The 23,287-nt window shown below is 37.4% G+C and overlaps 1 protein-coding gene and 2 long non-coding RNA genes across 3 annotated transcripts in view; 1 reads left to right on the forward strand and 2 right to left on the reverse strand.

Annotated features, from left to right (window-relative positions):
- Positions 1-8,487, reverse strand: part of LOC101745263 (protein Skeletor, isoforms B/C) — a 68,042-nt gene extending 59,555 nt beyond the window's left edge. The window contains exon 1 of the mRNA XM_038020605.2: positions 8,422-8,487. The gene's annotated coding sequence lies outside the window, so the exon portion shown is untranslated. The remainder of the gene's footprint in view (positions 1-8,421) is intronic.
- The window catches only part of LOC134201469 (uncharacterized), a 67,841-nt gene extending 52,088 nt beyond the window's left edge, over positions 1-15,753 (forward strand). Inside the window, exon 4 of the long non-coding RNA XR_009976788.1 lies at positions 15,643-15,753. This is a non-coding gene — a long non-coding RNA (uncharacterized LOC134201469). The remainder of the gene's footprint in view (positions 1-15,642) is intronic.
- A 4,682-nt stretch (positions 15,754-20,435) lies between these two features.
- On the reverse strand, positions 20,436-22,431 carry LOC134201502 (uncharacterized). The gene is made up of 2 exons (XR_009976840.1): positions 22,049-22,431; positions 20,436-20,647 (listed from the first exon to the last, which is right to left on the reverse strand). It is a non-coding gene; the product is annotated as an uncharacterized LOC134201502 (long non-coding RNA).
- Positions 22,432-23,287: the final 856 nt, after the last annotated feature.

Below are 23,287 nucleotides of genomic sequence, written 5' to 3' on the forward strand. Positions count from 1 at the left end.
TGAAGATTCAGCGAGAAACTCAGCGGGCTGATGTTTAGGTTATGTTGCACGTCAAACTCTTTGCCCAGTTCGACGTGTACGAGGATAATGGTTTATACCCGTGCAGGCTTACACCTTCTACCATTAAATATATATTAGTGGTAAATGTCAGTATTGAAACTAGTTTAGGGCATGCTTAATTAATTTGTACAGCATGACGTACCGAACTGTATATTGGAAACATGCAAATTTAGACTTCTGCTCATCTGCACACATTGACTTGGTCACTGAGTTTCTTGCTGGGTCTTCTCAGTGGGTCGCGTTTCCGATCCAGTGGTAGGTTCTGAGAAACACTGCTCTTGCTAGGGCCAGTGTTAGCAAATTCTCTCACGGTGAGCCCGCGAGCTCACCTATCCGTCCGGGCGTAACTGGAATAGCCCCTTAGGTTACCAGCGAATATGTAGGGAAGAAAAATAAATAATAATTAAAAAAAACGCTTTTTTACAATAAAATCATTTTTTATTACACTATTTTAAATTCAAATTTATTTTCTATTTTTTAGTTGGATTTTCTGTAAAAGCGTATTTTGTTAGTTTTTTTAAATTAGTATTTACTTTTCATTTTTTAGTTGAATTTAAATTTTTTCAATATATAGTTTAAATATTGAATTGTCATCGGTCCTTAATAAGTATACCAAATTTCGAGTTAATCCGACGTTTTGAAGGGGGTCAAAATCATGTTAAAAGATTCCGTTACAAACATACATACGTCTGAAGCTAATAAAAGCGTATTAAAAACATTGACTTCACACGAAGAACAAATACAATGCACATACCCCGTTTTATTGAAACTAGCGAACTGGTGATTGCAAACCAGCGTTGGACACACACGGGTACCGTGACACGTTGTACATAAACTTTGTTTAAAATCGATATATCAAACAATACCATTATTGAAAACTCTTGTAGTTACTTAATATTTCTTTAGAACACGTGTAGCAATAACAAATTTCTCAATTAATAAAAAAAAAACACATTGGCAGTGGAACTAAGGGAAGACTTTTTTTTTACCGCTTAGATGGGTGGACGAGCCCACAGCCCATCTGGTGTTAAGTGGTTACTGGAGCCCATAGACATCTACAACGCAAATGCGCCACCCACCTTGAGATATAAGTTTTAAGGGTCTCAGTATAGTTACAACGTCTGTCCCACCCTTCAAACCGAAACGCATTACTACTTCACGGCAGAAATAGGCAGGGCGGTGGTACCCACCCGCGCGGACTCACAAGAGGTCCTACCACCAGTAATTGCGCAAATTATAATTTTGCGGTTTTGATTTTTATTACACGATGTTATTCCTTCACCGTGGAAGTCAATCGTGGACATTTGTTAAGTACGTATTTCATTAGAAAAATTGGTACCCGCCTGAGATTCGAACACCGGTGCATCGCTCAACACGAATGCACCGGACGTCTTATCGCTTAGGCCACGACGACTTCAAAATGCGCCACCCACCTTGAGATATAAGTTCTAAGGTCTCAAGTATAGTCCTACCACCCGTAACTGCCAATTGGTCGTGCCGTAATCTAATCAAATATTTTATTATGGAATCATTTATTTATTTATCTCTATGCACTAAAGTACAGTAGCGGACTTAGTGCCTAAGGTCTTCTTTACAAGTCAACCAAAGGTGGTGTGTGCACTCTTTGAGATTTTGTTTACAAAGATCTTGTTTCAAATGAGGGCGGTGCGGCATCATCAAAATATTTCCAAATCATTTAAGATAACTTGCATTATGTGGATTATAATTAATAATATTTGGGTACAGAGTAGTTGTTTTACTTGAACAGTTCAAAGTAATGCTATTATGCCAATTAGGTCATACAAACGATAATACAATTTTTTTATACAATTCTAGCGCTATAAGTCTTTTTAAGGAAATAGCAAAAAGGTTAGTCGACACCACAGGAGACCGAAGAGCTGGCAGCTACCTTGGACAAAGAATTAGTCTAGCTATTCAAAGGGGGAACCCTGCCAGTATCTTCGGAACCTTGCCTAAAGGGACTCCTTTTAATAATATATTTTAGTTATTAAATTATTATTCTTATTATTTATTAATATTAATATTATTTTAATATTATTAATTTTTTTATTTAACTTTCGAAATTTTAAACTAATTCAATTGCGTGACACACTTTTTACTGTTTGAAAATCGCATAGAAACACAGTTCTAATCGGAACAGTTCGATAGTAAATCTCGGATCTAGTTTCTACGGCTTTATCTAGGAGTCTCAGTCTTTAGTATTTTTCAATGAATTTTATATAAATTAACTTGATGCTTAAAATGGTAAAATCTATAATATAATAGATTTGAATAGATTACTATTTGATACGATCCATTTTTAAAGTTACAATCATGAATATTGAACATTATGCTTCCGAATTGACAAATATGCATATTATTTAAACCTATATCACGAGAATAGCTCTAATCAATTTTAGAATGCTTTTAAACTTGGTGGCCTAGAAATGTTGGAATATGTAATGGCTATTATTTGTGACGATCGCGCACCGGAAGGCGCAGCGTGGGTAGGCCTGCAAAAGGTATTGGGACTACATTCCCGATCCTGCGGACAGAATGGAAAGCAGTCGACGTCGCCCAAAGCACGTCATCTCGGATCCTCCCGATCCACTAACGGTGCTTTTAGGTACTTCAAGCACCGGTCACCGTTCTCGTCGAACCCGTCGCTTGCGACGAAGGGCTCGACGAGTAAATTAACTCTCAGACACAGCCCACTGAGTTTCTCGCCGGATCTTCTCAGCGGGTCGCGTTTCCGATCGGGTGGTAGATTCTGCGAAGCACGACTCTTGCTAGGGTTCGTGTTAGCAACATCGTCAGGTTTGAGCCCCGTGAGCTCACCTACTAAAGTTAGGGTTACGCTGACATAGCCGCTAGGGCTAACAGCTTAGGTAGGAAAAAAAAAAAAAAAAAGTATTGGGAGGGTTGCAAAAGTTCGCTGGATCGAGCAGATAGCTGGACAGATAATTAAGACTACGCTTCAAGCCTATGTCTAGCAGTAAACGATTGTACAATCAATGATTATTTAAAACATTCTTTATTGTGATAATATTTTGAATACTCCTTTCACTTTTTATTCATTGACGTCACTGCACAATACAAAAAAAATCTACAGATAAAAAATTACAGTTATCAATTTCAGTTGTTTGATTTCATCTTTACGAACGGCTCGTATTTTATTGTTTATTAGTGAAACTTGTTTGGTTTTTGTTGTACTTTTTTTTTAATGCTGTTTAATGAATGTCATGTACAGTTCGTTTCCCAAATAAACAAATTAGAATCTTTGCATCAAATCATACATATGTATGTATTTCTTTAGTTCGTACTGACTAAAGTCCAGTGACGCCTACGCTAAATTTATTAGCAATAGGTAACGTAGGCTTTTTACGAGTAAGATATGCGATGAAAACTGTATTTTTAGCCCGTTTTCACCAAAACGTTAAAGAATTCGAAAAATGAAAAAACTAATGCGAGGTCAACCCTTAAAAATGCATTTATTCATAAACAATTTCACAAAACCAGAATGTAAAAGATCATGATTTTTTGTGATCTTCTGTTATTTATTTACATTCATATCAACAGTTACATGTTAATGTTTAATAAAAAGTCGTAAAAACGAATGTTTATTTCGAAATGAAATCTTTTTCACTGGCGGTAGGACCTCTTGTGAGTCCGCACGGGTAGGTACCACCACCCTACTATTTCTGCCGCGAAGCAGTAATGCGTTTCGGTTTGAAGGGTGGGACAGACGTTGTAACTATACTGAGATCTTAGAACTTATATCTCAAGGTGGGTGGCGCATTTACATTGTAGATGTCTATGGGCTCCAGTAACCACTTAACACCAGGTGGGCTGTGAGCTCGTCCACCCATCTAAGCAATAAAAATAAAATATTAAAGAAAAAAAATTGTATTGCCATTGGTCCTTGACCTGTGTGCAAATTTTCATGCAATTTTGAACAGATTTTAATTTTACTGAATGTTTTAGGCATTATTGCAATAAAATCTTGTGTTGCAATAAGTTAAATAGTCATATACAGATTTCTCGAATTAACTTTTATACTACATACTAAACATATATTACTAAAAAAGTTGCTGTTTGCAGTGCGGATATGGTTTGAACCCTGGAAAAGGTTACCTTTCATCCCACTGCTAAGCAGGAGTCTTCGCCCGCCCTACATAAAGTTCAGGTGAAGCTGTGGGCGTAAAATAGATGCTCACGTCCATCTGATAAGAGCTTTCTTAAAGGATCGGGTTAATGATAATACCAATATAATATTATTATTCTTTTTAATTACTAGGATGGGTGGACGATCTCTCACCTGGTGTTAAGTGATTGCCGGAGCCCATAGACATCTACAACGTAAATCCCGCCACCTACCTTAAGACATGAGTTGTAAGGTCTCACTTTTAATAGTACAACGGCTGCCCCGCTCTTCAAGTCGAAATGCATTACTGCTTCACGGCTGAAATAGGCAGGGTGATGGTACCTACCCGTGCGGACTCACAAGACGTCCTAACACCAGTAATTACGCAAATTATAATTTTGCGACTTTGATTTTTATTACACGATGTTATTCCTTCACCGTGGAAGTCAATCGTGAATATTTGTTAAATACGTATTTCATTGGGAAAATTGGTACCCGCCTGCGGGATTCGAACACCGTTGCATCGCTATATACGAATGCATCGGACGTCTTATCCTTTAAGCGACTTCATTATTTGCAATATAATCCATCAGATACATATTATACTAGTGGACCCGGCGAACTTTGTTCCGCCACACGGTTTGTTTCAAACACATCAACTGGTCAACTTCAAAATTCTACTATAAATAACCATAGAATATATTACGTTTAGCTGTCAGTTGCGTTTTGTTATTACATATCAGTTGCGTTTTGTTATACCACGTTTTATGTTACGTCCCACGGGAACGTGATAAACAGTATCCTATGTCCTTCTCCTGGTTCTAAGCTACCTCCTCACCAATTTTCAGCCAAATCAGTTCAGCCGTTCTTGAGTTATAAATAGTGTAACTAACACGACTTTCTTTTATATATATAGATATATGGCAATTGCACAAACACCAATTTCCATAAATATGACGGAGCATCACTTGAGCATCGACTCGACCGATATGTCTGCTTTATATTTAGTTGTGTTCGTAAACGTCGAGACAAGATTTCAATGATGCTTTTGTTCTTTATTAAAAGAAAAAAAAAACATCATTTGAGTCGACTATTATCAAAGCCGGCAATCTGACTTTTGAACAATGATTGGTAAATCAGAAAAACGAATTATTGACTTTGTATTCCATTGGCAGTCACAAAACTCTTCGGAACGACATCTTAGATAAATAACAGGTTAACTATTAACCTTTATTTAATGCAGGTTTTGAACCGTATTCTTTGAAGGAGACGATTATATTCAAATCAATCTGTATTGACATATCAATAACATTTTTTTTGTCCAAATGCACAGATTGCCACCTTTGATAATAGACGACTCATTTGCTGAAAGCGATATCTATTCCACCTAGTACAACAATTTTGAATTTTTTGAAATTTTTAACCTATATGTCGCGTAGATTCAATTATTCGAATTGGTATTATTGTTTGCTTAAAAAAAAAAACCGGAATTTCCCTGAGAAAATACTAAGATATCTTGTCAAATTTTCTGTTTATTTAAGATTGCTTTAGATGTACGGCCGTTATCAGAGACCATGGACATCATAAAGTAAGTGCCATTACCCAGCTTGAGGCGAGGAGTCGAATCTTTAATTTTATTGTTCAACTCTTGTCTCTCCTATTAAACCGGAATCTCTGAATTCGCAACAGAACTAGGCACTGTGATTATATCCATCCACGTGGACTCATGATATGACCGTTAGTGACGGCAGTATGTTGGTATAAATAAATTTTAATAAATTTGAATTAAAAATAGTGTAAGAAAAAAAGATTTAATTGTTAAAAAGCGTGGGGTGCTTTTCAGGATATTATCAAAACTAGTGGTCGCCCGGTAGTCGAAATTAATTGAAATTAATTTAAATTAAAAGTTTGTACACTATTATGATTCTATTTTCAACGACTATTATATTTCTATAATCACAAATTTCGCCAAGACTACACTATAGAAAAATATTAATTTTATTTTTATTTATCGTATGGCATTCGTTTACACTGCGTGGTTATAACTTAAATTTACAGTTTGTGAAATAATCGATAGTTTCTTCTGTTACATTTTTGAGATCTTCCACTTGGCCTGCGAATTTCGTTAGTGGGCATTCCATGAGAATGTGACGTATAGTTTGCTCTGGGCATCCGCATTCACAACTTTCGTTTTCCGTCCAGCCCCATTAATAAAGACAAACAATATTTAATCTATTCTTAATTTGACCACACACGTCAAGAACGTCAATGCATGCGTGTGTGCGTCAAATACATGGTATGTAGTGTGTGTAATGTTTTTTTTTAATTGATTTAATGTATTTTTTAGGATTAATTAAAAAAAAATTAACATTCTGCACTCCTTCTCTATATTCTCTATAAGTGTGGGAAATTTCATACTCCTCCGTCGGCGCAATTTTCGTAAAAAGGTATACAAAGTTTTTCCTTCGCGTATTAATATATAGATAGCCCTTCTACTCATATCTGTTCATAAAATATTTATAACTACTGATACCATGCACCCCACGCTTTTTTTACAGTAAAATATTTTTTTCTTACTCTATTTTCCGTTCAAATTTATTAAAAATTATGTTCTATTTTTTAGTTGGATTTTCTATAAAAGCGTGTTTTGTTAGTTTTTGTAAACTATTCTTTGTTTTTCATTTTTTAGTTGAATTTCAATTCTTTCATTATTTTTTTAAAATATTGAACATCGGTTTCTCATAAGTATTTATACCAAATTTCGAGTTAATCCGACGTTTTGAAGGGGGTCAAAATCATGTTAAAAGATTCCGTTACATACTAACATACATACGTCTGAAGCTAATAAAAGCGTATTAAAAACGAAGAGCGCTGCTACCTGTTCTCCGATTAATGCCCCAGTGAACCTTTTTTTATTGCTTAGATGGGCGGACGAGCTCTCGGCCCACCTGATGTTAAGTGGTTACCGGATCACATAGACATCTACGACGTAAATGCCGCTACTGGGCTGAGAGCTCGTCCATCCATCTAAGCAATAAAAAAATAAATAAAAAAAACCTACCTCGAGACATAAGTTCAAGGTCCCAGTTTTATTACCCATCGAACAGAATCATATTGCTGCTTCACGGCAGAAATAGGGAGGGTGGTGATACCTACCTGTGCGGACTCACAAGACATTCTACTACCTTTGACGACACCTGCGCTATAAGACGGAATGGTGCCATTCAAAGCCGAGATAACCCAAATTAAGGTCAAGTGTCATAGACATTTTGTTTTAAAAAGCCATCTATGGTCTATATCCTGTGACATTCTTATGCGGAACTTTTAATGAAAGGCCTAAAAAAGAGAAAGATATCATGATGGAGAAGTCTCACAGCATCACTGACAAAAACTAGTTCTCTTATTACATATACGACAGTTCAATTTTTAAGCGTTGGTAGGGAAGATCTTTTAGTTCCGCTTAAGCTCAAATCTGAGCTTTATTACGGAGGCGCTAGGTCCACCTTAGCCTCATATTTCGGTGGATGAGCGTGTGTAACATACTTAGTATATATCCGCCACGTTGAAGAAAGATGACGGATTTTGCGCACCGCATGGCCTAAAGTATAATTTAGGGACCTTTACAAAAGGAATTCTCGTAAACGTGTAGATGCATCTGCTGAAAGGGATATGTAATTAGAGAAAATATGTATGTACGTATCTCAATGCGATAAGTTTACATTGATAATGCTTTGAATTTCTCGATTAACACTCGTGATACCGTTTTGAATGAAGACCTTCTATTTCCGGGTAACATTGTATGTAATATTCATTCCGTCACAACAAAAGCTAGTAAAAATAAACACAAAGGAAGTAGGAAACTGAAATGCTTTTCTAGATTTCATATCAAGCGTCCCGTCCCAAAGATTCGGCGTGTTATGTGCGCGTAACACGCAAATGGAGCTCGGAAGCATTGATTTCTAAAGTAAAACGTTAATCCATCGATTCACCGCAGCCCTCACACTCGAAACACCCCAAAACACCAACCCTACAACATTGTAATCCGTAAAATCGTGACCAAGTAACTGCACCGAAAAAAAATCAATTCAGCCCCGATCATCGAATGATTGCAAACGATTTTACTTAATGAATAACGTTTTAGATGCACGAATTTGTCTATTGCGAGACTTGATACATTTATTTATTCGTTTTATGTATTTTACTCTATTAAAAATTACATTGGTTTTATTTGAGACGTGTTTGGGCGCGGTACGCGCTAACCGCGCGGCGGTCTCTGGTGTACTAAGGTTCTTGTCGTAGCGACGGGTTTATTATTCAAATAATTCTAGTATTTCAAAGTGATCGAAAGCTAAAATTTCCTAGATTTTTAATACGACTTTATTAGCTTGTCCTGGATTTATCTATTATCGGTGTGCAACGAATTATTTCAGTTTTCAACAAATTCTAGATATCCGAATATCGGATCCGTAATTCGAATAATTTAACAATATACAGCGGCTTGGCTCTGCCCCTGGCATTGCTTTTGTATTTTTAACCAAGTTTTTTTAATACATTATACTACAGAGAGATGTATTAAGTGTCATTCGTTGTTGCGTCTCGATTAATAATTGTATTATGTGTTTTTTTCTTTTCTTGTATCTTGAGGGTAGAAACTAGTGGAGGATCCATTTAATAAAAAAGCAAAAGCTACGTGACCGCCAGCCCTGGTCCATTTGATAGTAGCCGCTCAGACCATGATATGAGACTATTTAAAAAACTCCGAAGACTTCAATGTTTGGTAATGACGCATTTTAGAAACAGTTTTGGTATATTCATAATAACGAATTTTATCATATTTATCTTTGAAATACTGTTTACGAAAAATATTGTTGTTAATTTTGAACCGATACGTATTGATATAAGAAATGTTAAATGAGAAAAAAAGATTTATAATTTAAAAAAGATTTATAATTTAACAATGTTTAAGGCAAAATCGTTTGCATTTTATGGTAACACTGATACTACGCCGCCCTGCGTAGCCCCGCCCGCTACGTTCCTACGCTATAGATACATGGTATGTAAGAACTTGTTTTCATTATAATTATGCCCGGGGTGGGGTAACGACCTACACAATGTCAACGCTAATTACAAGGGAGTTTTTATGATTTAGAATAATTTTGTATTTATGGGGAAAACTTTCGATTTAAGTATAAGTAAGACCTAAAAGGGTCTCCGAAAGCATAATCGATGTTTAAATAAATGTTTGATTATGATAGGCAAAGCTGGAATTTTTATTTCAAAGTGGACAACATAGGTAGTTTGGATATATTTTGAACGTAGCTGTTTACCTCAATACAAACCTCAATGTTTGGCACTGTTTTACATATATAAAAAAAATTAGCCGTCACGGGACGCTTGGCAGATGTGAAACATCGACATTATTTTGTAAAAGTAATATGCAGAAAAGAACAGATTGTGATAGGAACTAAATATTATGTCATAATGATAAAATAAAATATTACGAAAATATAATTTGTTTTCAAGTAAAACACAGGTTATATTGTGTACTGTAGTAAACAACACTGTATACACTACGGAGTATATACTATAGGTATCCGAGCTCAGTGTAGCGAGAGAGATGGCTTAACGCCGGATCGAATGGGAAAGAATCGCACAGTCGATTGCGCATGGCGACGCGTCGCCACACCGTACACACTACTGCATATAGATACCAGAAATCGGTTTTACGTGCGGCTATACATGTTTCACATCAAAACGATTCTCCGAGCCTCAAAATCAGACTGTATACACTTCGCGGCAGAAATATGACACTAACCAAATTTTTTTCCCTACCTACGCTGATGGTCTAGAGAGACCATATCAGCATCACCGGGCTATGAGGTGAACTCAAGGGTCTCAAACATGACGGTGTTATTAACACGAACCCTAGCAAGAGCCGTGCTTCGCAGAATCTACCACCGGATCGGAAACGCGACCCACTGAGAAGATCCGGCGAGAAACTCAGTGGGCTGTGTCTGTGGTTTAATTTACTCGCCGAGCCCTTCGTCGCAAGCGACGGGTTCGACAGGAACGATGAACGGTGCTCGGGGTACCTAAAAGCACAGTTAGTGGATCGGGGTAATCTGAAATGATGTGTACCAGCCAAAACGGAACACATCATTAGAGAGTGCCATTAAAATCGAATTCTCAATAGATACAAGTAAGTTATACTCCAATATCCATGCGTGAGGTCAAAACAAAAAGTTCATTTATTATAAAATATGATAACTAGCGACCCGCCCTCGCTTCGCTTCGGAAACTGTAATTTATTATTGATTTCTTCACTATTTAATGGATGTTATTATACATATAAACCTTCCTCTTCAATCACTCTATCTATTAAAAGAACCGCAACAAAATCCGTTGCGTAGTTTTAAAGATTTAAGCATACATAGGGATATAGGGACAGAGAAAGCGACTTTGTTTTTTATACTATGTAGATTCGCTCCTTTGTAAAACAAAGCTTTTTTTGTTTTGTTTGTCTGATTTTGCCCTCACTAATCTACAAAACGTCTCAGCTGATTCTAACGGGACTTGGACCGGCCGTCAGAAGAACGTTCAAATAACATTAAAGACTACCTTTTATCTGGGAAATACTCGGGGTTTAGTTACTAGGTAAAAACTAAGGAACTCAAGAAAAGGGAATTGAAGAGCTAGGGAGACTCAAGAAAGTCTTTGTTTAATAATATTGTAAATTTTAAGTCGATCCACAAAATAAGCTGAGAAACGCTGGGAAGCTATTAGACCTATCTAAAATCTGTAAGTATAAAACTAGTCACTAACGAAATTATAATTAGACTGACTACCTTTTGCCCGCGATTTCGTCTACGTGGAATAGTTACTTTGGCATAACGCTAAATTTTACCCCCACTTCATTTATGTAGAAAGTGAAAATATTTTTGAATAATAGAATGTTAAGGAGCTATTTAAGGTACCAAAATCACGCTTTTTAACCGACTCCAAAAGAGGAAGTCGTCGTGGCCTAAAGGATAAGACGTCCGGTGCATTCGTATACCTATCGCGATGCAACGGTGTTCGAATCCCGCAGGCGGGTATCAATTTTCGTAATGAAATACGTACTTAACAATTGTTCACGATTGACTTCCACGGTGAAGGAATAACATAATGTAATAAAAATCAAACCCGCAAAATTATAATTTGCGTAATTACTGGTGGTAGGACCTCTTGTGAGTCCGCGCGGGTGGGTACCACCGCCCCGCCTATTTCTGCCGTGAAGCAGTTTCGGTTTGAAGGGTGGGGCAGCCGTTGTAACTATACTGAGATCTTAGAACTTATGTCTCAAGGTGGGTGGCGCATTTACGTTGTAGACGTCTATGGGCTCCAGTAACCACTTAACACCAGGTGGGCTGTGAGCTGGTCCACCCATCTAAGCAATAAAAAAAAAACTTTGTCTCTACACTTTTAATCGAATGAAATAAATAATACGCCTTGTGTTAATTAATAGCCCTTCGAGGTCACTAACAAAGGTTGGCGCAAAAAAACGGTCGAAATACAAACATTGCTGAAGAAAAACCTGAGAAAATCAAATATTAACACACTTAAAAGATATATCCATTTGCAATTGTTTGCGTTATTGTGTACGGCGCATTCTATTGTCGAAATATTAATTAAATTTCACTACAACTTATAACCGAGTTAGCTACGGTTGAGTTTAGAACCTAAATCCAATCTCATTTGAACTAGATCAATCGTAGACGTTGGCAAACAACAAAGTGAGTTCACAGAGCAGTTAGAAACAGTGAGTTCGTTATACATATGCGAGCAGGGTTCATTGTTTTATTACGGAACATTTGGGTGAATTTGACTTTTTGTCAGAAGCTGCTTTGCTAGTCTTAATTGGAGTTATTAAGTCGAGCTATGTCATAAGTGTTGTCTTGTGACTGTGATTAGAGGTAGGCATCGGCTTGGCTCTGCCCCTGGCATTGCTGAAGTCCATGGGCGACGGTAACCACTCACCATCAGGTGGGCCGTATGCTCGTCTGCCTACAAGGGCAATAAAAAAAATTAAAAAAGGGTACTTGAGGTTAGTGTGATAAAGATGTTTCCTGTGTTTCAGGTTTTCTAGGTGCGTTTCGGCCACTGGTTTTTTTTTTATCAAGGAAGAGTTATTGGTAGCCCAAAGGACTTTCCAGTTTCACCAGGATAGGTGGGCGAGCAAAGACTGAGCCAGGAGGGATGGGATTTGCTAACAGGTGTGTAATAAAATTCAAACCCGAGAAAATATAATTTGCGTAATTACAGGTGGTAGGACCTCTTGTGAGTCAGCACGGGGTAGGTACCACCACCCTGCCTATTTCTGCCGTGAAGCAGTAATGCGTTTCGGTTTGAAGGGTGGTGCAGCTGTTGTAACTATACTGAGACCTTAGAACTCATATCTCAAGGTGGGTGGCGCATTTACGTTGTAAATGTATGGGCTCCAGTAACCACTGTAAAACCAGGTGGGCCGTGAGCTCGTCCACGTACCTATGCAATAAAAAAAAGGTGCCCGAGCGTCTCAAAAGGAGACTTAACAACTCCAAAGCAGGTGCTTCGCGAACGTTTCTACTACCGGATCGGAATCGCGACCCGCTGAGATGATCCGAAGAGAAACTCAGCGGGCTGATGTATGGGTTATATTGTACGTCGACCACTCGTAGTAAAGTATGAAATCGGGCTGTTGGAAATGTTTTTAAATCTGTGACAGCTGACAAACAATAGTCATATATTCACACAAGCGGCCTTCAGTTTTGCGCTCTTACACATGTCTGTGTGTGGATTCATGTGTACGTCGCTTGAGTTTTTTTTAACTTCTTGATCGCGTAAAAGCTAACACATATTTTTTTTTATTGCTTAGATGGGTGGACGAGCTCACAGCCCACCTGGTGTTAAGTGGTTACTGGCCATAGACATCCACAACGTAAATGCGCCACCCACCTTGAGATATAAGTTCTAAGGTCTCAGTATAGTTACAACGGCTGCCCCACCCTTCAAACCGAAACGCATTACTGCTTCACGGCAGAAATAGGCAGGGCGGTGGTACCTACCCGCGCGGACTCACAAGAGGTCCTACCACCAGTAATTACGCAAATTATAATTTTGCGGGTTTCATTTTTATTACACGATGTTATTCCTTCACCGTGGAAGTCAATCGTGAACATTTGTTGAGTACGTATTTCATTAGAAAAATTGGTACCCGCCTGAGATTCGAACATCGGTGCATCGCTCAACACGAATGCACCGGACGTCTTATCCGTTAGGCCACGACGAATTTGTATGGAGCTGGAATAGTTTCGCTAGGGCTGTTCCAACTCCATACAAATTTCAGACAACTTTTACGCACTAAGCATACACAGCTCTCTTCCACCCACTACCGGCTTGCTTGCTTTATGATCTATGGTTTATCTCTATGATGTAGAGATACACACACTACACTGATCATCTTTTTATCCGACTGTCGAAGGAGGGTAATGTTTTTGAGCGTATGTGGGTAGGTCTTTGATGCCCTTCTGATAGAACATTTCACAGATTGTAAAATATGACGTGTCATAAGATGTGCGACTGACACAGAGTATATTATTATAAAATTAATAAATATGTAGTTACGCAAATTGTAAGAATTATTTTGAAATGTATAAAAAATTTGACTTTTTTTTTACTGCCCTTGTAGGCAGACGAGAACACGGCCCACCTGATGGTGAGTGGTTACCGTCGTCCATGGACTTCAGCAATGCCAGGGGCAGAGCCAAGCCGCTGCCTACAGAAGGAAACCGCTACTGCGGAAAAATGAAATATTAGAGATCAGGAAGATATTGTATAACATGAATATTAGTAAATGTACTGCAGACGGCGACAAGCAAAGTAAAGACACAGATCTGTGTAGTTTAAGGGGCACTAGTGTAATAACGGAATATCATTTGAATTTTTACTACTACTTATTTGGTTGCCGTCAGGGGCGCTGTTGCAACTCCATACAAATTGGAACAGCTTCCATTCGTAGTTTGAGACGCTTATAAAACCGAATTAGTACTTAAATTTCCATGTACCGTGCACAAATTAGATTGTATTTTTTTGCTATGAATATGCCAATAATTTTAATACTTAAAAATAGCTTCCTATGCTACACATCTTATGGTATTCACGAATCCTTAAGAACTAAATTATTACGTGGCATCAGAGCTCATGTTGTGCTACAATTTCTCAGAGTAAAATTTAGTTACTTGAGAAGTGTATATAAGTGATGAAGAATTTGTATGGAGTTGGAATAACTTCCCTTCGTTTGCCGCTAGGGGCACTGTTCCAACTCCATACAAATTTGAGTTAACTTTTAGGCTATAGAGAAGTTAAAAAACCCGCACTAAGCACACCGGTGTGAATTAGGACAGCTCCTAGCTCTTATCCAGTGAATCCTTCAGACACTGTTGACGACAACCGCTCCAGTAGACAGGGAGTCGCTGTTCCACGCCACGACATATGTTACTCAGCTCTCTATGTAGCTATCTATGTAATCTAATATTTAAAAAAAAAGACATGCCCGCTGAGTTTCTTGCCAGTTCTTCTCAGGACGGAGGCTAGTTTTTGTGAATTGGCGGTAGTTCTTTTTGACGTTCAACAAGTATGTACTTTCATTTATGTCGAATAAAAATTGTTTGATTTGATTTGATTTGATTTGTTCCTCCCATTACCGGCCTTCAGCTATACGCTAGTACTCACAGCACGAGTTGACCACTCCCAGTGCATCTTGCTCCTTATCTTCACTTCAATACCGGCGCATATCTTTGTGCTTTAGCTCACAACGCGGCCCCGTTGCAAACCGGTGACAATTTAATATGCATTAAAGTAATCGTTGGAGGTTGCTACCCCTGCGTTTTCGTCCCCCTCGCGTCCTCTATGAACGACTCGTAAATATAATAAGTGAGAAGCGACGCGCGTAGGGGAGTACAACCCCACGACTTTCCCTCTGGAAATTGTTCTCATATTTTCATCTTGTTGTATGTGATTTGTTATTTCTCGTACTCCATCCGGATTTATGATAGACTGCGTGCATTATAATAAGCTCCGAACGATATAATGGAAATGATGATGAATGAATTAAGATGTTTAAGTTCTAAATATTTGGTGCTAAGTTGTCACGCAATGATGTTCAATTAACCCGAATTCTGGAAATCTAACTTTTTTATTTTTTAAACGACTCCAAAAATAAGGATTATTTCTGTTTTTTTAACCTCAGAACTTTTTTCTTATCATTTGGTCGGGCTTAAATTTTATCAAAATCTGACCAATGTAGTTATGTAGCTATTCTTAATAATGCATATTTAATTGATTTCGACATCTCTGGATATTCTCATTTTACTTTGATGTAACCAGTTTTATTTTTTGTTAAATGTTACTTTTTGTTTCAGACCACGGACGTCCACTGCTGGAGATCCTCCCCCAAAGCTCGTTGTATTATTGTCCAATAACTTTCTCGTTAAATATATTCTTTTAATATTGATAATAAACTAATTTGACAAATTATTTATTTGTTAATAGAGACCCGCCCTCGCATCGCTTCGGGAACTGTAATTTATTATTGCTCTTATTGAATTTTCTTTTATACAAATCTGGTCCTGACAGTAACAAACACAATAAAAAAAGAACGTAACAAACAAACAAATCTAATCTTTCCTCTTATTATTTCTGTAATTCACTATTTTGGCTATAACGGCTTACAAATAAAATATAGATATATATATGCTGTCACAGGCGTTTTTGTAGGACTATTTAAGATAAACATTTTCCATTTTACATTATATACGTGTAACTCCAATGGTTTTTGCGCCGCACGCCATAATAGCTCGCAGATGTCAGATTTTTCCTTCTTACTTGACACTTGTAATATTTTGAGTAATTCACACTATATATTTATAAATTATAGCCTCTTTGTTATTTTGATGTTTTTTTTTATGAATAGTGGATGGTGACCCGGAGGCCTTTCCGGTTTCACCAGGACAGGTGAGCGAGCAAGGGCTCAGCCAGGAGGGGGTATTTGCTAACAGCTACCAGAGACCATCCAAAGGAGACCTAAGAACTCAAGTGTAGCTACTTCGCGAATGAATCTACTACCGGATCGGAAACGCGACCCGCTGAGAAGATCCGGCGAGAAACTCAGCGGGCTGATGCATGGTTTAGGTTGCACGTCGAACTCTTTGCCGAGTTCTACGAGTACGGTTACCGGGGTCCCTAAGCCTGCTCCTAGTGTTAGAGCTGTAGGCGTCTAATGTAAGAGTTTAGATCTGATGGATCCATGAGGACGTGTCTGGCTCCTGCGTGATTAGGATTCGGGGAGTAGTCAGCGGCGACAACGGTAAGACTCCGTGTGTTTCCGGATTGATTCGAGGCCCAGGTCGTCGTGTTAGGTCGACATTCCTCACGAGCCACGGAGCTCCGACGGCTAACCTGCAAAAGCGGCATTGTAGGGTTTGCAGGGTGTCTGTCTATGTGTGTGCGGGCCGCGTGAGTGAATGCCCCACTCGCGTAAGTCATGACGGGCCTTATGCAAGTTTTGTAAAGTGTCACCTTGTTCCGAAGGGACATTTTACTTCGCTTACAGATCATGGGGTAGTCTGCCGAGAATAAACGCGACGCGTTCGCGAACTGATTTTATATAGGGGCGGAATGTCATGGGTGCATCCAGGGTGACGGTACCCGACTCCCAAGTACTTGACATTCCTGATCCAGGGTATGTGCTAGTATTCTGATGTGTACGCTATATTAATGAAAAGTTGCATCAAAATCCAGTCAGTAGTTTTTGCGTGAAAGAGTAACAAACAAACATACATCCATACATTCTTACAAACTTTCGCGTTTATAATAATTATTAGGATTGTTTCCATAGTAATTAACTATTGTAAGTAATAAATTTTCTCCATTATTTCAATGTTTTTAATCAGTTTTCAGTAAAAATAAAGGCAAGGGATATACTATAGAATAACGACTTATCGTCCTGGCGATCGTTATTGATTTAAAATACCCTAAAAATAAATACGTAATCCTTATATCGCCAGGATTAGGTTCCCCTATCATGGACGCGCATTACGGTAAGTGATGAAAACTTTACCCTAATAGAACCCCCGCGGGGAAGAGAGTGCCCTCGGTATAGTGAAGGTTTAATGTACAGGGTGTTGCATTTTGGACTTCACCGATTAGAGTTTTTGTCGCTATTTTTGATTCAAACTTCTGAATTTTGAACGATTGAGTAGTGTGTAATAAAAATCGACAATAGTAAACTTAATTTAATAAATTTATTTTTTATTTTTATATAACTTTGTGTATTAATTGTATGTATATTTACGGAGATATGTATGTGTATATGTATGTGTACATATATGTATATGTATTTCACTGGAATGGTACACCGCGCGTAGTTCGTTTCCAAATGATTCTTGTCTACCTGATTCTCTGGATTGTCTGGAAGAGATCGCTCTTAGCGATAAGACCGCCAATTCTACTTTTTTGTGTTTAATGTATCGAATTGTTTAAAGAATACTTTTTGTGTTTAAAGAATACTTTTTTGTGTTTAAAGAATACTCTCTCTATCTCTCTCTCTCTTAAGCTTTTGTAAACGGTCTGGGGAGATCAGTTCTAGTGATGATGTGAAACCCTTTGCTCAGACTATGATATGATGTCTATAGATGCCACAACCGCTGTCTACCTTAAGAACCTTCCAGGCTAATGACACGGTTGTTTGTTCGCAGAAGTACGTAGGAAGGTGGCTCGTTTTATCAAATGCTTAAATTAGATGAACCACTACGGAAAACTTTCAGTTTGTATAATAAATATTAAAACAAAATGAGTGCATTGACGTTGCAGTGAGCTGGTGTTTCTACTGTGTTCCAGAAATTACCAATATCCATGAGCTCAAGTTGCCAGTTAGATATCTTACTTTCGATGCCTATAAATATTGTGGATGCACAAAATCATGTATTCCACAATCAGACTTCTTTGTTTAAACTACTTTTGCGGTTTTAAAAAACGTAAACCTTTAAAAATTGTTTATTTGTGTTTATAACCCACGATATTCGAATAAATTATAGTTGTGTATTAAAACTAAATTTAAAAATACCTCAGTGCCAAAATACCCAAATGTATCATTGATAATGCACATTTAACGGACCCAAGGGCTTTCTCGTGTGTTATGGGTGTCGGAAACCCTTAAAGCGACTAAAAAAGTATTTATATTATCAAAAATAACCTCAAATATATGACAATAATTCAATTATCGGTAACTTCTTTTGACTTATTGGCAACCAGGAGATTAAAAACACTAGATTAATAGATATTAAATACAATTCTACGTTGGCACCAAAGAAAAGTAGGCACATTGTTTGATCTGTTTCTTTCAAAGGAGCCGAAATATTGCGCGTAAAAAATAGGCAGTCGCTTTCTTCAACGTATCGTTGGTAACAAAAATAAAAATTGTGATGACTGAGTTAATTTTTAAAATTTAGAATCAAGATTTTGAAATATTTGGTCACGGCAAAGATATTATTTAAAACACATTTAAAAGAACAGCGAAGCAAATAAATTCTCCTTAAAAGACTTTCTAAATTAAACGTTACGGCTAGTTACGCCATCTATCGACAAGCTTTAAGCAATACTTCGAAGATTGCTACAATGAAAAACAAATGACAAGTTTTCTAATTAGTTGGAAAAGTAGCCAATAGATGTCACTAAACACAGCACAAAGTATAGGCAGACCAATTTCCCATAACAAAACGTATTATTTGTACGTAAAATACTATTTACTACAAATATTTAAGTGGAAGTTTAACCATGGGTATAAGTATATATAAATAAGTATAAATTTAATAAGTATGAGTTTAGTTAATGTATTTTACATGTTCATGTCTATAGTGTAATGTTACTATAATTACTTAACCACATGTTTTGTTTTGAATAAAAAAATAACTAATGTGTCATTGCCTTATTTGCGGTTATGATTAATGTTATGTTTGAAATGTATGAAAAACAGGTTCTATATGAATGAATAAAAAAATGGTTTTAAGTATTAGCGTTTGCCGCTCGTGCAGACAAGCATGCCGTTCACAGAATATCGAACTAAGAGACGTTAACATTTTTTTTCATTTGCTTATATGGGTGGACGAGCTCACAGCCCACCTGGTGTTAAGTCGTTACTGGAGCCCATATATAATTGCGCCACCCACCTTGAGATATAAGTTCTAAGCTCAGTATGGTTACAGCGGCTGCCCCCACCCTTCAAACCGAAACGCATTACCTATTAAGTGTATAATCTATGCGCATTACTGCTTCACGGCAGAAACAGGCAGGGTGGTGGTACCTATCCGCGCGGACTCACAAGAGGTAAATAATAAAATCATAACTCCTTTGAAAGTAACAGATAAATAATAATAATAAAATCTTGCTAATTACGAATACAGCTTAGTTAATTTTTAACATGTCTGAGAATATTTTAAAATATCATAGCAGGTACAATGTTCGGCAGATATCGCGCCGCTGACTTCTTCATTTTGAGAGGCATAACGATGTTGGGCAAGAGTGCGCTGGTTGTTTGGTTCTATTCTCTTTGCTATGATTGTATTGATTTTTGAACGCGTCGCGCGTTTCTTGAACGCGATCTCAATAACGGTTACCATGGTAACGCTTATTCAAGGTCATGGCCGGCAAATGTTTGGTTAATTATTTACTAAATTATACTAGTTTTTACACGTTGTTTCGTTCACGCTAATGTAAGGGATAAATCATACCACTCACTCTTCTTTCAGTCTAGCGTAATAATTCCCGATAAATTATGTTCATTGTAGGTGTGTTAAGATTGTAGGTTTTGTAATTAAATTAAATTAAGTTTACCACATTTATTTAACGTCGAGGTATGAACGTCTTCATACGATGGCAATACAATGACAAAAAATACTCTGAATTTAATTATAATATGCATTCTCGCATTATTTACATATCCACAGTAAATTAACTTCTTCAGACACATAGGCACATTCTTGTACCTCTGTTTTTTTTTAATTATTTAGAACTCACATTTGAAGGTGGTGGGTGGTGGCATTTACGTTTTACATGTCTATGAGCTCCGATAACCACTTAACATGAGGTGAGCCATGAGCTCGTCCACCCATCTAAGCAATAAAAAAAAATCTATTTATTACTAGGCTAAAGTCACAAATTTTATTTATTTATTTATTTAATATATTTTGTACACACAGCTGTTAGAAAAAAAACACGACAATAAAGATACAGAGTACAAGGGCACTACTAATTTTGTACTAAATTTTGTTGATTATCTTTACTTTTTGAATTGTTTTCAATATTAAACTAATAAATCGCAATAGAGAATAATTTAAATTCATGCATTTTGTACTTTAAAAAAAGATATCCCTGAAAAGATAAAAGCTTGGTTCAATTATTGTGTATTTTATAAAGATTTCTTGCGTAGAATGATGACAGGGGGCGCGCGAGTAGCTTTTACGAAACCATTAATATTTCATAGCATAATAATTCGTAATACCGATTATTTGGCGACTCACAACAAAGCGATTTCACTGTTCGCCGATAAAGCCGGTCTACACTTGCATAAGTCGATTCTTGCATAACTCATTACGTATGATATAGTTTGAGGCTTTGTATGTATTTTAATGTTATCGAGTCATTCGGATTATATCAGGGCTATGGATATCGCCTTTTCGCATTAAAAGTGTACAATTTCCAAAAATATTCGAAATTGAGTTAATATGCGTAAACATTTGGTATCACCAGTATTTTTCTCATAAATACTGTCAATAGAGCGTAGTTTAGGTTGTTTTTTTCTTTTAGTTTACCTATGTTTTGACTACTATTAACAAAATGTTATCTTACTTTAAAAGACACATAAGGTAACTGGTAAAAAATAAAAAGTAAATGTTGCAAATATGATTAATATTAAAAATATTACAATATGTTAAGTCTTTAAAACGCTTTCCTGTAAAATTTGTAAGTTTTGAGATTATACAGTTTTAATGCGAGAAGATGATATTATATTTTTTTTTCTCAGCTAAAGTTGGTAAATGTGAACCTAGCACGGGCTTACGCCAAGTGAGTTGGTTCATTGTGTAGTGTTGTAGGGGTTTGAGTAGTAGATGTAAGGAATCGTCGCACTATGGAACAGGTGTCGATTATTACAGATTTTTGTAAAGCTATGTATGAATATTTATTAAGATCAAGTTCTGAGAGCGATGTGTGTAATGATTTTGGAATGAGTACTGTTCATGAAATTATTATGGGTATAATTTTAACGGTGTGTTGATGCCACATTTGTCGTATTTAATCTGCTAGTTATCAGTGTTATTATTATTATTGTTTGCCTACGTATGTCGCTAGGGGCGCTGTTCCAACTGCACACAAATTTGAGTTAACTTTCACGCGATCGAGAACGTTAAAAACGCGCACTAAACACACTGATCAGTTTGAAAAATCACTTCGATAGCGACATATACTCATTAAATTTAACTACCAAACCATTTTGAGAGTCCACAAATGACCGAAAAAGCGATCAATAAACATTCTTCATTCTTGAACTTTTTTTGCCCTTGTAGGCACACGAGCATACAGCCCACCTGATGATGAGTGGTTACCGTTGCCCATGGACATCAGCAATGCTAGGGACCTCGTTTGAGCCTCGTTTGTAGAAGGACATGTCATAGCGCTCGGGAAACACCGTAGAGGGGAGCTCAATCCAAAGCCGGATGGTACGCAGTGGTTCTAGCTATTATGGATGAAGACATAAAGATAAAGACTACTTACTATTAAAATGAAACACCTAATGACTCTATATGGATTACTGTTAACTCAATACGGTTTGTGCCATTAGCTAATGTTTGTTTTACAAATCGTTCTGTCAAATCCTGGTATATTATTTCCATTTTATTTATTATTCCGAAGTCTCAGTTTAATGGAGTCTAATATTGAATGTCGGCATAAATTATAGACTTTAAAATGTGCTTGACAAATAAAAATCACCACTTTACACAATGATTTTTTATACAACAGATGTTATCTTCATAGTAACTGACTCTTCAAATCTGATCGCGCCATATATATCTACATACCTACCGATATAGTGTACACACATGTTGACAAGTAGCATTAATGAAAAGTACAAAAGATGGGATAAGCGCGTGAGTAAAAAAGATGGCTATGATTGGAACGATTGCACCTGTAATATTATTATTGCATTTGTTTAGACGCGACTAAAGACGAAACGTCCCAATTGGCCTGTTTTCGAGTCTTCACTTGACGTGCGCTTGAAACACATCTGCTTCTTTTTACATAATATAAAATATCATTGACTTTACCTGTATTTTAAGCATCCGTCAAATCAACGCCTAACTTTTATTTATTTATTAGCAAAGGATTTCTGTTATGTTCAGCATCGGTTAAAAAATCGATAATCCCACGACCAAGCCATTTTACATCAAATTGAAAATATCGATCTTATGTATCAAGTATGGTATTTACCAATACAGAGCATTAATAATTAACAGTACTACAAATTATTATTATTTTTCTTTCTTTCTTTTCTATTTACTGCACCACATCATCATCATCATCATCATCATCAACAGCCCATAGTCGTCCACTGCTGGACATAGGCCTCTCCCAATCCACACCACTGAGCCCGGTCTGCGGCTCTCCTCATCCACTTTTTGCCGGCCACCGTGCGGAGGTCATCGCACCATCTAGCCAGGGGGCGTCCCACGTTACGTCTTCCGCTGCGCGGTCTCCACTCTGCACCACGGAGTCGGTAAATATGGAATCGGCTAGTCTCTTACTGCGCTCGAGATACCCCAAGCACCGGTCATCGTTCTCGCCGAACCCGTCGCTTGCGACGAAGGACTCGGCGAGTAAATTAACCCACAGACACAGCCCACTGAGTTTCTCGTCGGATCTTCTCAGTGGGTCGCGTTTCCGATCCGGTGGTAAATTCTGCGAAGCACGGCTCTTGCTAGGGTTCATGTTAGCAACGACGTCAGGTTTGAGCCC

The sequence above is a fragment of the Bombyx mori genome, chromosome 26, assembly GCF_030269925.1.
Source record: "Bombyx mori chromosome 26, ASM3026992v2".
Lineage (NCBI taxonomy): Eukaryota > Metazoa > Arthropoda > Insecta > Lepidoptera > Bombycidae > Bombyx > Bombyx mori.